Source organism: Bombyx mori, chromosome 9, assembly GCF_030269925.1.
Source record: "Bombyx mori chromosome 9, ASM3026992v2".
NCBI classification, from domain to species: Eukaryota; Metazoa; Arthropoda; class Insecta; order Lepidoptera; family Bombycidae; genus Bombyx; species Bombyx mori.
In genome coordinates this window covers 14,541,827-14,557,827 of record NC_085115.1, presented here as the reverse complement: position 1 = coordinate 14,557,827, position 16,001 = coordinate 14,541,827, and the positions used below count along the sequence as shown (strand labels likewise).

The window sequence follows — 16,001 nt, the reverse complement described above, 5'->3', positions numbered from 1 at the left end:
ACAAAAATTCGATGTAATATTTTCATATAATAGTCTAATTTAAGCTTTTCACTACTCGATACTCTAGTACACACCATAATATACTCGTAGAGCTAAATATTATAAGAAAGGGTAAAAATAAAGTCAGTAGAAAAACTGGTAACTAAATAGAATTAGAAGTATAATACATTGGAATCCCCATTTAGTCACAGGAGTAGTCTAACTGTTAATAGGTACCCACCTAATAAAATTCCTAGTGCCCTATCCTGTTCTTCCATAACTTCTTATGAGTCCGCACGGGTAGGTACCACCACTCTGCCTATGTCTGCTGTGAAGCAGTAATGCGTTTCTGTTTAAAGGGTGGGGCAGCCGTTGAGACCTTAGGACTTATATCACAAGATGGGTGGCGCATTTACGTCATAGATGTCTATGGGCTCCAGTAGTCACTTATCATCAGGTGGACTGTGAGCTCGTCCACCCATCTACGCAATAAAAAAAAGGGGGCCCCTGACTCTTTGGCGGTCTCGTAATTTTCAACACAACAAACCCAACCATTATTGTGTTCACATTAAAAGCTTTCAGCCATATAGATTTATTTGAGGAAATACACATTAAGTGCACATTGCACGTCTATGTGATTAGTGACCGTTAGTGATCAGGATAAATAGGGCTGTGCGGCAGCCAGAAATTAAATTTAAAATTTCCATATTTTTGCAAGCCATAATTGTTCTTTATATTCATGAAGAATTAGTAGATATACTATTATACTATCATAATATATTATCTATTAAGATTGAAAAAAAAAAACATGTGCAATTCACACGTGGTAAAAGTGAAACCTTCAAGAATTTTGGCTTCAAGCTAATGAGACAAATGTAAAATTTCAGGAAGAGGATAATTGTATGTTTTAGTAATAATGATAGTGATACAAAGTTTGATAATTGCTTTACATTTTATTCGTATATATTATACATAGATTTATTCAGAATCTATTAAGTACGAATATTAGGTACGAAGCAGAGCACAAATAGAACCACGAATTTAAAACACACTGTATAATGCTTCCTATCTCATTTACTCTCAAGTTAAATCTTATGAATTTATGTATCTGTCTCTTTTTACTGTCGCTTTTTCGTTTCATCGACTTTCAATCACAATGACGCTAAAGAAGTTTTCACTTCAAAACAAAAGCTTTATTTTCTGGTCCATTCCACGAACTGAAGGGCTCGCGTCTAACCCAGTGTTAAGTGACTACATGAGTGTATAGAAATCGCAACGTCAACACCGCCACTCACTTTGCGGCACGAGGGACAAGTTCTAATAATATCTTAACACCGTGTTTATATAGAATTCAATTTACTCCGCCACCGGTAAACTAGAAATTTTATGTTCAAGTAATTCGTATCGTCCGAAGCTACGCGTCTCTTTTACGTCAAATGTAAATAAACGTGTACCTACATTTTCAAAGTTTCTTGTATTTATAACATTTATCTCGTCGCTGTATCGTAAATTCAAATAGAACTTAGACACATTTCAGAAAGCACTATGCATTATTGAGTTCGCTGAGACGCGAGAGCTTTTCAGACTATTTAAAACATTGATGTTTCATCATATAAATGTTTAGAACAAATACATAAATATAAATGTTTCTTTGTCTTAATCCATGTGTTTTTAAGTCGTTTATCGGATTATGAAAATTATAATTTGCGTAATTACTGGTGGTAGGACCTCTTGTGAGTCCGCACGGGTAGGTACCACCACCCCGCTTATTTCTACCGTGAAGCAGTAATGCGTTTCGGTTTGAAAGGTGGGGCAGCCGTTGTGACTATACTGAGAGCTTAGAACTATATCTCAAGATGTGTGGCGCATTTACGTTGTAGATGTCTATGGGCTCCAGTAACCACTTAACACCAGGTGGGCTGTGAGCTCGTCCACATATCTAAGCAATAAAAAAAATAAAAAATATTTATGAAGCTCGGTATAGTGGTTGTTGAACTGTAGGGCAGGTTTCTGTTGTAATATTGTTATCCATACTAATATTATAAGTGTCAAAGTATTTGGGTGTTTGTTTGTTTGTCCTTCTTTTACGTCGAAACGAAGCAACGGATCTAGATTTTTTTTAAAGTCACACTATTAGCTATCTTTTATCCTAAAAATACATTATATTATCATTGCCACAAGAAGCTACATTGATTCCTTTCCCAAACAACGCAGATGAAGCAGCGGGTAATAACTAATTGTTATATAAATAGCATGTGCAACTTTTATTTTTATTTTTATTGCTTAGATGTGTGGACGAGCTCACAACCCACCTGGTGTAAAGTGGTTACTGGAGCCCATAGACATCTACAACGTAAATGCGCCACACACCTTGAGATATAAGTTCTAAGGTCTTAAGTTTAGTTACAACGGCTGCCCCACCTTTCAAACCGAAACGCATTACTGCTTCACGGCAGAAATAGGCGGGGCGGTGGTACAACACTACCTACCCGTGCAGACTCACATGAGATCCTACCATCAGTAAAAATGTATACTTTAAAGGAATGGAACTAGGTTTCAGCAATAATTTAAAACACATTATCATCACAGTACCGCCCAACCCTGATGATTTTCTCGACCAATATTCCACATTTGGCCACATGAATCATTCGCATGTGCTATGCCGGAGCATTATCGAAATCGAATATTACCTATCTGGATCGCTGCACTGGAAATATGCAGTTGAATGAATTTAATTAGAGCTGCTTTGTGTTAATGGTGCTCACGACCAAGGCTGGATTTGGAAAAATAAAATCGTACTTGTGTTAGAGTGTCTGATGATTACATTGGTCATTACTCCCTTTTTCCACTTAAAAGTAATCGTTGAGATGTTAAAAAATAAATCAGAAGTTTTTTATAGTCTGACCACGAAGAGGTAATCTTGATATTAGGTCGTGAAAGTAGTTTTGATTATAGCTCTCTTTTCAGCTTTAGATGGGCACACGAACTCACAAAACTGATGCTCTCTTACTAAAGAGCATAAACGCTCTTGAATACGCATTATTGTTTCGCGACAGAAATAGGCCAAGTGGAAGAGCTAACCTGTACCGGTGGCACTGTCTGTAAGATCTGCCGTAAATATAATTATAAATCAGTTATAAAAAAGAAATTACTTACACTTTTTGGAACCAAGTTCCTTATGGGACGATGCCGAGCAGTAGGTATCCTAACCGGGAAAAAACGTCCGTAACGTAAGATTTTTATTAGTAATGCACACAGTGTACGACTTAACTTTGTAATAACGTACAAAAAATAACATATTTTTTATCATTCATTGACGACGATCTCAGAGCGTTCGTTTGCGCAATACACCAACTCTTTAGCAAACAACCGTGAATGAAGTGTACCACAATAAGTTCGCACGTTACCGAATGACCCTGGGTTGTTGCGAAGCCTCCAGTTTTATTTTCTTTATACTTCGAATATAACTTAAAATTAATATTTTTATAATAAGGAACTTCGTCCCTGCTCGGTGTCCCACGACACCACACATTTTTTTTTTAATGTCAGGACCCTAAACCTTCGTTATCTAACCTTCGCCAAGATTCCCGCGACATGGAAACTTGCGGGAATTGCGGGATTCCACAGCCAAAGATGGTAAAGGCTGGGCTGAGGGTGGTAGAGGCCCATCGACTAAACGGCTTGGTTTATTTGAAATGACATCCGATCTCCGCCCGAGAGCGAACCCGGGAACATGTATCGAGGTAGGAGGAGGAATTCGAGCTGTGATATCTGGTAAGCATAGTACGGTCCGGTAAACATTATTCAGCAGCTGGATTTGCTCATCCAAGTATTGAATAAACAAAACAGATGAATCTATATAATAATATAAGATCACCTATTATATTTCTTCGTAAAGCAAAACACTATGTGATTCATCTAAAACAGAGTTTTATTTATTAAATACAGATATCTTTTACCTAACAAATATCAACTAATGAAATAATAACTAACCTAAAACAGAGAATCGACAATTAAATATTATTATTAATTTACAATTTTACAATACAAATTTACAATTAAATATTAATTTACTATTCTTGTATTCAAATTTGAATCGTCCTTTTCACTTTTATAATAAAGCAAAGTCACAAAGAGCTTTAATGAATTATATATTTTTATTCCGATCGAGAAAAAACACGTTTCATTCTTTGTCCCACTTGTGGCTTCTTCTGGTTGAATGCTGATCTGATACATTGTATACTCTGATATTAATGTTTCTGTCAACGTCAAAGTCAACACAAAGCTTACATATATCGTCTTTTCGCATTAAAAGTGTACAATTTCCAAAAATATTCGAAATTAGGTTAATATGCGGAATCATTTGGTATCACCAGTATTTTTCTCAAAAATACTGTCAAAAGAGCGTAGTTTAGTTTTTGTTTTTTTTTTTTTTGTTTTGTGTTTTGACTACTATTAACAGAATTAATACATAATTTTATATTGTGGTTATGTTACGTTATGTACATGTTAATGTAACTGGTAAAAAATAAAAATAAAATGTTGCAATGATGATTAATATAAAAAAAAAAATATTGCCCTTGTAGGCAGACGAGCATACGGCTTCACCTGATGGTGAGTGGTTACCGTCGCCCATGGACTTCAGCAATGCCAGCGGCAGAGCCAAGCCGCTGCCTACAAAATATCACGTCATGTTAAACCTTTAAAACACTCTCCTGTAAAATTTTGTAAGTTTTGAGATTATACAGTTTTAATGCGAGAAGACGATCATGTCTGCTTTCGACAACAACATAAAATGCATACCTAATTGCCTGAGCTAATTTATTGTTTGCCAAGAGGTATAATTATTGCTTGGTCCCAAGTAAGAAGGCTGTAAGGCAATTTTCGTGCTGTTTTGCATTTAAATTTAGATAGTAAGTAGATACTTCGAGATCTAAAGCGGGTAACGTAGTCGTTTGTATACGAAATATTCAAATTTAGTTTTAGCTTATATTTTCGGAAATATCGCACGGTGAGAATAAAATTGAATAAATTTAGATTGGGTGATGTTGAATTAAAGAGCTTAAACAATTTGATGAAGAGTCTGGCTTTGAGTAAGGTCTTAGTAAATAATAATTAATTAAATGTTGGTTTAATAAGTAAAAAGTTTGAAAGCCGCCATTAACAGGCTAAAAATTAAAATCTTTTTATTTATTCTGATTCCAATTTTTGCTCAAATTTTTTTTTTTATAAACATCGGTCCTTAAATGTGTGCAATTTTTCTAGGTAATTAGACATTATGATATTGTTATTCTTGTAAATTACGTTGTAAGATTCCATTATATAGATACAGATCGAGCTAATAAAAGCGTTATAGAAGAGGATAATCAGTTTTTATACAAGTATTTTGAATCTTTCTTTCACTTACTGGTGGTAGGACCTCTTGGGAGTCCGCACGGGTAGGTACCACCACCCCGCCTATTTCTGCCGTGAAGCAGTAATGCGTTTCGGTTCGAAGGGTGGGGTAGCCGTTGTAACTATACTGAGATCTTAGAACTTATATCTCGAAGTGGGCGGCGCCTCTACGTTGTAGATGTCTATGGGCTCCAGTAACCACTTAACACCAGGTGGCCTGTGAGCTCGTCCATCCATCTAAGCAATAAAAAAAAAAAAAAAAAAACATTTCATAGCAATCTTTTATAATTTATTAACAAGGCATTGCAGATGAATGCAGTCGTTCTAAGTGGTGTGGATGTCTTCTGACGTGGTGGCAGGTGGTGCAAGGCCAAAAAGAAGGAATCAGAAAGGAATCATCGCAGACAATGTCTTAGATCACTTGACACGGACAATACATACGATACAACACAGTTACAAAATGCAGAAAGACCCGACTTCACTCCGTAAAGTCAGAGTTTTCGATTTGTCGGAATGGAGTTATCGACAGTTCCAACAGCCATCTTCTGCATGAAGGCAAATGGACTTAGCTAGAAAAACTTATTATGACATTGACAAATAGACTGATAAGATGGGGCGCGGGTAGAGTCGTCATTTTTCATCACAATCCTCTTTGGATGGAGGTTTGTGAACTGTTTCTACACACGAGTCACTTGAAGGGAAAGATTGATGAGCATATATTATCCTTCGTCATGCCTTCTTGTTACGATTTCTAATCTTGTAATGGTTTTTGTCTTGAAAAGAATTTCTAAGTTATAATGAAGTTAGCGTTTCAAAGTCAAATAAGCGACTTACTTTGTACTACAGTCAACATTATTCTATTCATATCTGTAAAATAGTCCGCCTTGTATCTGAAAACTAGATAGAAGTAGATAAATAGAACTAGATAGTATTGGAATTATTCGCTGAACAGAATTATTCATCCGGGAACAATTCAGCTGAGCCACACTGACTGACCGAATACAACGAAAGCTTCGACGGTGTTTTGGTATGGGCTCCTTTAACCATTAAAATCTAATGATTGACCGTGAGTTTGGTTTTATTTTTATTGCTTAGATGGCTGGACGTGCTCACAGCCCACCTGGTATTAAGTGGTTACTGGAGCCCATAGACATCTACAACGTAAATGCGCCACCCACCTTGAGATATAAGTTCTGAGATCTCAGTATAGTTACAACGGCTGCCCTACCCCTCAGACCGATACGCAGTACTGCTTCACGGCAGAAATAGGCAGGGCGGTGGTACCTACCCGCGCGGTATCTACTCACAAGAGGTCCTACCACCAGTAGATACTAGACCAGTAGAAGCTACAGCTTTTTCAAGTAAAAAGCGAAAAAGAACATCTTGATTTTTAATGAAAGAAAAATATAGTATGTAAGTTTGTATAATGAAATTAGAATTGCCGAAGCTAAAGTCCAACACTGCCTTTTCACTGATGAAGAGAGCACAAGTTTACGGCTCACCGTTTGTTAAGTGGTTACCGGAGCCCACAGACATCAGCAACGCGAAGGCCGCCGCACAAGATGGCATCAATTCATAATACGACCTGAAGGTTGGCGCCATAATGTTGTGACGTTAATAGTTGATTAAGTAGTGTCATTTTGACTGGTAGTAGGACCTCTTGTGAGTCCGCACGGGTAGGTACTATAATCCTGCCTATTTCTGCCGTGAAGCAGTAATGCGTTTCGGTTTGAAGGCTCGGGCCGCCGTTGTAACTACACTGAGACCTTAAAACTTATATCTCAAGGTGGGTGACGCATTTACGTTGTAGATGTCTATGGGCTACAGTAACCACTTAACACCAGGTGGGCTGTGAGCACGTCCACTCACGTAAGCAATAAAAGAAAAATTGTTTAGTCTTTATTGTGAGTAGAATTACTTTCATAACATTATAAGATAGATTAGTTTTTGTTATCATATTATTTTATCTTGTTTTAGTTGTAAGGAATATTGTTTATTTAGTGTATTTATTTTGATTAGTTGTGCACACATGGCTTATGTTTCAAGTCAGATTTTTTACTTGTTGTTTTTTGTGGTTAATCTTTTTTTCAGTTTGTAATGTGTATTGTGTGCCTTATAAATAAATAAATAAAAATGATTCTGTCATGGGCTCCGGTGTTCACTTAAAACCACGCGAGCAGTGTACTCGTTCAACCATTTACGCACGAAAATAAAAGAAAATCAAAGTTAGTAAGAGTTTTCCGTTCATATTTTCCATTATCGAAATTAAAAGCTTTGAGCACAAAAACGGAGTGCTTACAAAACGAATTTCTTTTGGAGTGGTACTTATTATTTCGGCGGTGACTTCCTCTTAACGAAATATATTAACGAAAATATTGTACCTACATTATAACACAGAAAAACGATTTTATTTTTAAGCTATTGCATAGATTTTATCGCGGGCCTTGAGCGCGGCTTGTGAGCGGAATCATGAAATTCCGTAAAGAAAAAAACCTTACACCCCTCACTCCGCCTACCATGTAGCTCGCGTTCAACACATTCAGACGTTGCGCTTGTGTAGTGTTTGTAAATAAGCGCATCATGAAAAGTCTGCCCATCTCTCTTTCGCGCGGTCTAGCTTATGAATGTGAAGGGGACAGTTATAGTTTTGTTTTTATTAATGTTTAATATAGCGTGGTCTTGTTTTATTATTGTTTTAATATTAAATTATCATTGTCTAATTATAATTGCATAAGTTGATAAAATATATGCAATAGCTTTACCGCGGCAGTTCCCGAGTGCCACACGTTTTTATTTTTTTAAATTGCCTCAGAACTTTCCTCGTACATTAAACAAATATTACATTAATATTCCTGTTAAGACAGAAACGAAATTAATTTTCTGTCTCCAAGCACACAATTTACGAAATATTAATTTATCACAAAACCGTTGTTAGAACATTATGGACATAAATTTGATCTTGATTTTATTGCAAATGAAATGTGTTGTATATCTCACTGAGATAGCATTTTTATTGTCTTTTAATTACGTTTTTACTAGTTTAAGCTTTTTCTGAATATTCAGCTTGTCTTCTAAGACAATAAGATGACATTTATCTTCACAAAGTTCTCATTATAAAAATATAAGGACATATTCCAAATTCATTATTTCATTATTATTATTTTTTTAGTGTCCTTGTAGGCAGACGAGCATACGGCCCACCTGAGTGACTACTGTCGCCTATGGACGTCAGCAATGCCAGGGGCAGAGCCAACCTGCTGTCTACCGAATTTAACCGAAATTATTCAAGTTTTTTTGCTTGCCATCTATCTTCTTCTGTCTTCTATCTTCTTCTTCTATATATATATATATAAATGAATTGCTGTTTGTTAGTCTCGCTAAAACTCGACGGCTGGACCGATTTGGCTAATTTTGGTCTTGAATTATTTGTGGAGGTCCAGAGAAATTTTAAAAGGTTAGATAAATATGAAAATGCTCGGAATTAAATAAAAATAACAATTTTGTTTTTCCTTTCATGTGTGTCCCGTCGGACGGATTCTTTTGTTTGTTTTAATTTTATTTTATACAAACGTTTAAGTCTTTTATTTATCAATTGAGGCACTACGAAGTCTGCCGGATCAGCTAGTATAAAATAAATATGCTCTACAGCTGGGTATCCAAATAACGTGAGATATTTTTCATTCAACGCCATTAATAACTGCTACAACTAAGTTTTTCGTTTTTGATGTTCTGAATGTTAAAATAAAATATATTTAATCTTCAATATGGATTGAAGAGCTAACGGTTCAGATTAAGTTTTCGGTCACTACATATTCTTGGCCAAGCGAATCTTACTTACTGCCCACACTAAGAAATTCAAATCTCAAATGTCCACTCTATACATGTCAAGACATATTGTGAGCAACTGCTCCACCCGCTTAACAAGCTCGATAATATCTTGAAGTCTGGACTAGACACTGACCGTTTAGTTGTCTTAGGTTGTAATATAATGTCTTTGCCTTTGTCTTTGCTTTGACTGTGCTTGTGAATGAATTTTGTTTAGTGTAAATAATGTTTTGTATGATTGTGTGCTACATGAATGTGTTCATATAAAATAAAGTATGTATGTACGTATTGTTGTGTAGTGTAATTATAATTAAAAAAAAAATATATATATACATGTGAGTCACCCACAGACCGTTGTTTCGAATTTTCAATGCGTTTCGTTAATTTTCAAATACCAGGTAAGTTTCAAATAAACCACAAGGAAAACCAGGTACTAACGGAAATGACGTAGTATTAAAAAAAATGCTTATAGGTGATCCTTAATGAAGGACTAAGGCATCAGCGTCACAGTTCGTCTTAGTTAATAGTCGAGAAATTGATGCTTCATTAATAGATCTGAATATGCACCGAAAAATGCTCTGGTGTGATGAGTATGTATGTGGAAATTAAGATAGATTGAATTGTGAATTGCAGTGCAGAGTGGATTGTATGATAATTGAAACCTAAAAATACACATAGTTGATGGTATTGTACATATTTGATTTTTTGGCACATTAAAATTAGCAGTTATAAATCGCGAAAATCCTCAAATAATGACTATCGGATAAAGGGGCTTGACTTGTCAATTGTCTTTTATGTAAATCGCGAAAATCTCCAAATAATGACTCTCAGATAAGGGGACTAGTCAATCGATTTTCGCTATTACTGTTCCACACTATCGCTAGACCTTCTAACGATCGAGAACTATCCTAACATTACAACTGAATTCAAATTTTCTCGGCAATTCGGACAATTTCTTGCAAGGAAATCTCTCTCTTTGAAGTCGTGGCTTAAAGGATAAGATACCCGTTGCATTCGTATCAAGCGATGAAACCGTGTCAGTATATGAATCCCGCAGGCAGGTGCCAAATGCTCTAATGAAATACGTACTTAACAAATGTTTACGATTGACTTCGACGGTGAAGGGAAAAAGCGTCTAATAAAAATCAAACCAGCAATAAATATAATTTCCGTAATTATTAGTGATACACGGATTGTGAGTCCGCACGGATAGGTACCACTGTCCTGCCCGTTTCTGTCATGAAGCAGTGATGCGATTCGGCTTGAAGGGTGAGACAGTCATTGTACTGTAAAAAAAGAGACCATAGAATGAGTTCTATTCTCATATCTCAAGATTTTTGCGTTGTTTATGTCTATGGTCCCGGTAACCACTTAACATCAGGTGAACCGTAAGTTTTTTCACCCAGGTAAGCAATAAAATAACAAAAAAAAGGAAAAAAATTGTTATCAGGAAACGGTGGAGAAAGCGGCCTTCATAAACTTTGTAAAGTACAGATCCCCAGAGCACTATTGCAAAAACAAGATGGAACCTCAAGATGGAAGAAATGTGCTAATGATGAGGGTAAATGTCGATAAAAACATTGTCATATTTGGAAAAAAAAAAGTGCTTTAATTCTTTAAGAGAATACGAAATTTTAAAACTATGGCTTGTAACAATACTGGTGGTAGGACCTCTTGTGAGTCCGCACGAGTAGGTATCACCACCCTACCTATTTCTGCCGTGAAGCAGTAATGCGTTTTGGTTTGAAGAGTAGGGCAGCCGTTGTAACTATACTGAGATCTTAGAACTTATATCTCAAGATGTGTGGCGCATTTAAGTTGTAGATGTCTATGGGCTCCAGTAACCACTTAATACCAGGTGGCCTGTGAGCTCGTCCACCCGTCTAAGGCATAAAAAAAACACTACTGCTTCAGAGGAATTTTAAGAACATGTACTCTATGGTTCGTGGAAATGATGTAATTTTTCCTCAAAAGACAATAATGCTCTGTGAACTATGTCGTTTGCAGGAAAACACAGAAAAACTATCTTGGAAATCGTCTTTTTGTAACAACATCATTGACATTTAATGGAAACAATTCACTTAATTAAAGCATAGTAAATAAAAAACCATATAACAAGTAAAAATGGAAAGCATTTCAAATCAAAATACATATGAATATACTAAGTTAAATATAAGAATATCAGAGTATAAAGAAAAAATAAGCCGAGAGTTGTGTTGATAAAGAACAGGAAAAAAAGCTGTTGAGTCTAGTTTTTTGCTTAAAACATAAGATGTGGATTTTCAACGTTCAGATTTGAGGGAATGGACTGCTTTTGAAACAATAATATTGACATTTTGACCTTATTTGAACTCGCATATTTGTTGCTGAAAGGTTGCCCATGCGACCAAGTCAAGTTGGGAGCTATTTACATGAGTGTACCAGGCTCACAACAAATATAGGGAAGTGGCGATTGCCCGTGAGCCGCAGAATATCTGCCCACTGATGACTGCCCACAATGATACTGACTGACCACTACGACCGCTCTGACAAGAGTGGTAGGACAAGGAAAAAAAAATGTTTTGGTGGTATTTTGTGGTATTGTTGGGGCACGGTGAGTCCATGTGGCTGAGAGGTTAGATTGCATTTAAATATTAGGAGAGGCGATATCGGGTACATTACTCTCAGGCCGCAATGAAAATGATGATGGTTGCAAAATGATTGTTTTTTTTGTAAGCTCTAAAAATAAAATTGTAGAATTGTATTTTTTTAGATTTTCGATTTTTTAATTATTTAATGTATGCGCTTGGTTTAAAAGATACGGAAACAGTACGTTTTTTCCTATTCTGGACTAAAAGATACTGTTTAATTTTATAAACTGATAGAATACATATTTATAAGTCGTTCGAAGTATAAAACGCATTTACTAAATTTTTTTTATTGCTTAGATGGTTGGACGAGCTCACAGCCCACCTGGTGTTAAGTGGTTACTGGAGCCCGTAGATATCTACAACGTAAATGCGCCACCCACCTTGAGATATAAGTTCTAAGGTCTCAGTATAGTTACAACGGCTACCCCACTCTTCAAACCGAAACGCATTACTGCTTCACGGCAGAAATAGATAGAGTGGTGGTACCTACCCGTGCGGACTCACAAGAAATATTTTTTTAGTTAAGCCACTTTAATGTTAAATGTGTGATATCCCAATAGCGGTGGCTCAAAGTCGATTCGTGATGTCTGAGAGATCCGTATATTCAAGCTTCGGAACTAACTCACTGCTTTGGTTCCCGAGTGCTTCAACGTTCTTTCTAAACGAGAATTTTGGAAGGAATTTTTTTATTGCCGTATAGGCAGACGAGTTTACGGCCCACCTGATGGTGAGTGGTTACCGTCGCTCATGGACGTCAGCAATGCCAAGGGCTGAGCCAAGACGCTGCCTATCGTTGAATACTCTCCACAAGCCTCGTTTGAAGAAAGACATGTCATAGCGCTCGGGAAACACCGTGGAGGGGAGCTCATTCCATAGCCAATTATGTTATAATACCATAGTACTATGGTATTATAACATAATGTTTATTGGTAGTATTGGTATTTCGAAGGTCAATGATCAGTCATCATTAAGCGAATCGCTAGTCCATCGGCCATCTTTGATAATTAGAATGTTTTCATAGGAAGTTCATTCAAGGCGTTAACTCAAAAAATATTTGCTAATGACTCAAGAGAATCATTTTTATTTTTTATTTTTTCAATTGCAGATGTATATAGTGTAGTATATGTATGTATATGTAACTGTATGTCTGTAATTTTAATTATAAATTACACATATATTGTAATTTAAGTACGCCAATTATGCAAAAAACACTGAGCGGTTTCTGATAAAATACTTTATAAAGCATTAGCACATAAGGTACTTTTTACTATGGTAAATTTTACTAACTGGGAAACACCGGATACGCGTATTTGTTATTATAAATACGACATTGGCCGCAATGATTTCTGATTTTACGTACAAACATCTTTCTAAAGCGACTGACAATTTAAGGATCAGAGTGTCACACAAGTGATATTTATTCTTGAATAATTTAGTGTGTTTCATTATTTTTCAATCACAAATTTAATGCAGAAACAAAGGGGCAGGACTATTTAAAAAAAAGCTTCTTTGGCGATTTGTTGTGCTCCAACTAATTGCTATGACTGGGGCTCTACATATTTCTGTCTCCTATTAGTGTGTATGTGTTTTTTCTTTGTATATTCTTCTACATCTCCGATATACGAAAAAGTTTGAGATCGTTTCACACGAAACGCTTAGATTTAACTTTGAAATTAAGTCATGCGACTTTTTGAACCACTTCTTATTATTTTTATATTACTGTACAATAATAGGAAGTATACTTAATAATAATTAATGATGGGAATATTTTATATACGTCCAATACTCACCGATTTTGAAGTTTCAAACATGGAACACGAACATTTCAAAGTTAGCTAAACGAAAAAATTTTCTTGAAAAATTGTCACAGAAAAACAGTCTTTAAATTAACACCCACAAAACTTTATATTCGAGCGCATTGAAACACGGGTTATTATTCTAAGTTCGAGTTTCTCTGTTTGAAATGCCGAACGGAAATTTCGTCACCGGAGTGACGTGTTCGCTTCCCGAATGCTGGTGAGCGACTGAGCTTCGAGCTTGGTAATTTGAAAGAAGCCGCGTAAGTTATTCGTACAATAATGCCTAACTGTTTCTTGTTGGTAGACTGTACTGAGATCCATTACCATCTAACTTATTTTACCGCTACAGTTACTGCCAATAACAATTTGGTAGGCGGCGGGTTGGCTCTGCCCCTGACGGTAACCACTCACTATGAGGTGGGCCATATGCTCGTCCGCCTAAACGACAACTTCACTTGACAGTGCTAAAATCTAAAATTTTCTGGCCGTTACCTTCTGATTTCTATGGTTTTCGGTTATCACTAAACATCGGGGGACCGTGAGCGCGTTTAGTGAAAAAATAACAAAGAAACTTATAAAAAATTTAACAGCCTCATAGGAATACAAAGATTTAGTGTTATCCTCGGATATCGCGAGTCGTACATAAATTATTTAAAGCTACATACTGCTTTTACTGTTTTCTTATTTTTTCAGACTTTTTTTATTGCTTAAGTCGGTGAGCTAGCCCACGGCCCACCTGATGTAAAGTGGTTACGGGAGCCCATACACATATACAACGTACCAGTACCTACCTTGAGATATGAGCTCTAAGGTCTCACTTTTAACAGTACAACGGCTGTCCCACCCTTCAAACCGAAACGCATTACTGCTTCACGGCAGAAATAGGCATGGCGGTGGTACCTACCCATGCGGACTCACAAGATGTCCTACCACCAATATACGTAAACCACGTTTCGAATATTTTACAGTTTTCGTGGTCACCACCGACGACCGAGGTTTTTTTGTCGACATTTGACGACGTCTTAAGCGCGGTAATCCATTCACCAAATTTTTTAATAGTCTATTTTTTTATTGCTTAGATGGGTGGACGAGCTCAGAGCCCACCTGGTGTTAAGTGGTCACTAGAGCCCATACACATCTACAACGTAAATGCGCCACCCACCTTGAGATATAGTTCTAAGGTCCCAGTATAGTTACAACGGCTATCCCACCCTTCAAGCCGAAACGCATTGCTGTTTCACGGTAGAAATAGGCAGGGTGGTGGTACCTACCCGTGTGGACTCATAAGAGTGAAAAACTAATAACAATCTATACTCTATACTAATATTATAAAGAGGAAAGATTTGTTTGTTTGTTTGTATTGAATAGGCTCCGAAACTACTGAACCGATTCGAAAAATTCTTTCACTGTTGGAAAGCTACGCTATCCCCGGGTGACATAGGCTATATATATTATATTTTGAAAAAAATTTGGGATCCTTACTGAAACTCCGATAATGTAACCCAACGTGTAAAAAATTACATAATTTTTTTTACATCGCGTGCGCTCCTACCCATGCGAAGCCGGGGCGTGCCGCTAGTATTCAATAATTCGGCTAGATATAACAATTTCTCTCGAATACCACGACCGAGGTAACAACTCATTTTATTACATTAATAAATTGTGTTCGGTAGTTTGTTATCGTATCGTAATAATGTTATTGTGTTATTGTTAGGTTCATTGTGATAGAAATGAATGTTATATTGTATGACATGTTTTTGTAGGAAAATAACAGCTTTTTCTTGTACGAATATAATAATATTATGTTTCAATCTATTGTATTCGACTATAATAATATACATGTAAAGAAAAAACTTTATTATTTAAAATTCTTTAGTTAGTAATGTAGAACTCCACTCCCACAGTCAGGAAATAATACACAGAGTGCAGTAGTTTACTCAATTCTGTATTGCTTTATTTGTAACTCCACTTTTACAATCTTTAGACATCTGCTCACTACCGAATACACTGATTTTTGTCCCGTTTTTTCAGACTACCGCCTTTTTTATTATGTCACGTCCCCACTACTGTAATTGCTCCCACCAACAGTGTTGCTATTTGGCAATCCGAAAATTTCCTTAACATTGACAAAATTAATTATTTTACAACAAACCTTACAGTAAAAAGGATTTTTCTGCAGTGTCATGGAGTGAAGTCTGCCATTGAGTAAAAAAAGAGTTCAGTTTTGTATAGTTTATTGTGAATACTGTTTACTTTTTCATTTTTAATATTAAAAGAGCTTTAAGGGCTTTAAATATTGTTTACTTATTATATCACAGAAAACATAATTACATATTTTATTGTTTATTCATTCTGAAATAATGAATCGAATTTC

The 16,001-nt window shown here is 36.1% G+C and overlaps 1 protein-coding gene across 2 annotated transcripts in view; it reads right to left on the bottom strand.

Moving 5' to 3' along the window:
* The window catches only part of LOC110386044 (uncharacterized), a 74,118-nt gene extending 60,264 nt beyond the window's left edge, over positions 1-13,854 (bottom strand). Inside the window, exon 1 of one of the 2 annotated variants that reach the window (XM_038012960.1) lies at positions 13,619-13,854. The gene's annotated coding sequence lies outside the window, so the exon portion shown is untranslated. The remainder of the gene's footprint in view (positions 1-13,618) is intronic. The other variant, XM_038012962.2, reaches the window with a different exon arrangement.
* Between the last annotated feature and the right edge of the window lie 2,147 nt (positions 13,855-16,001).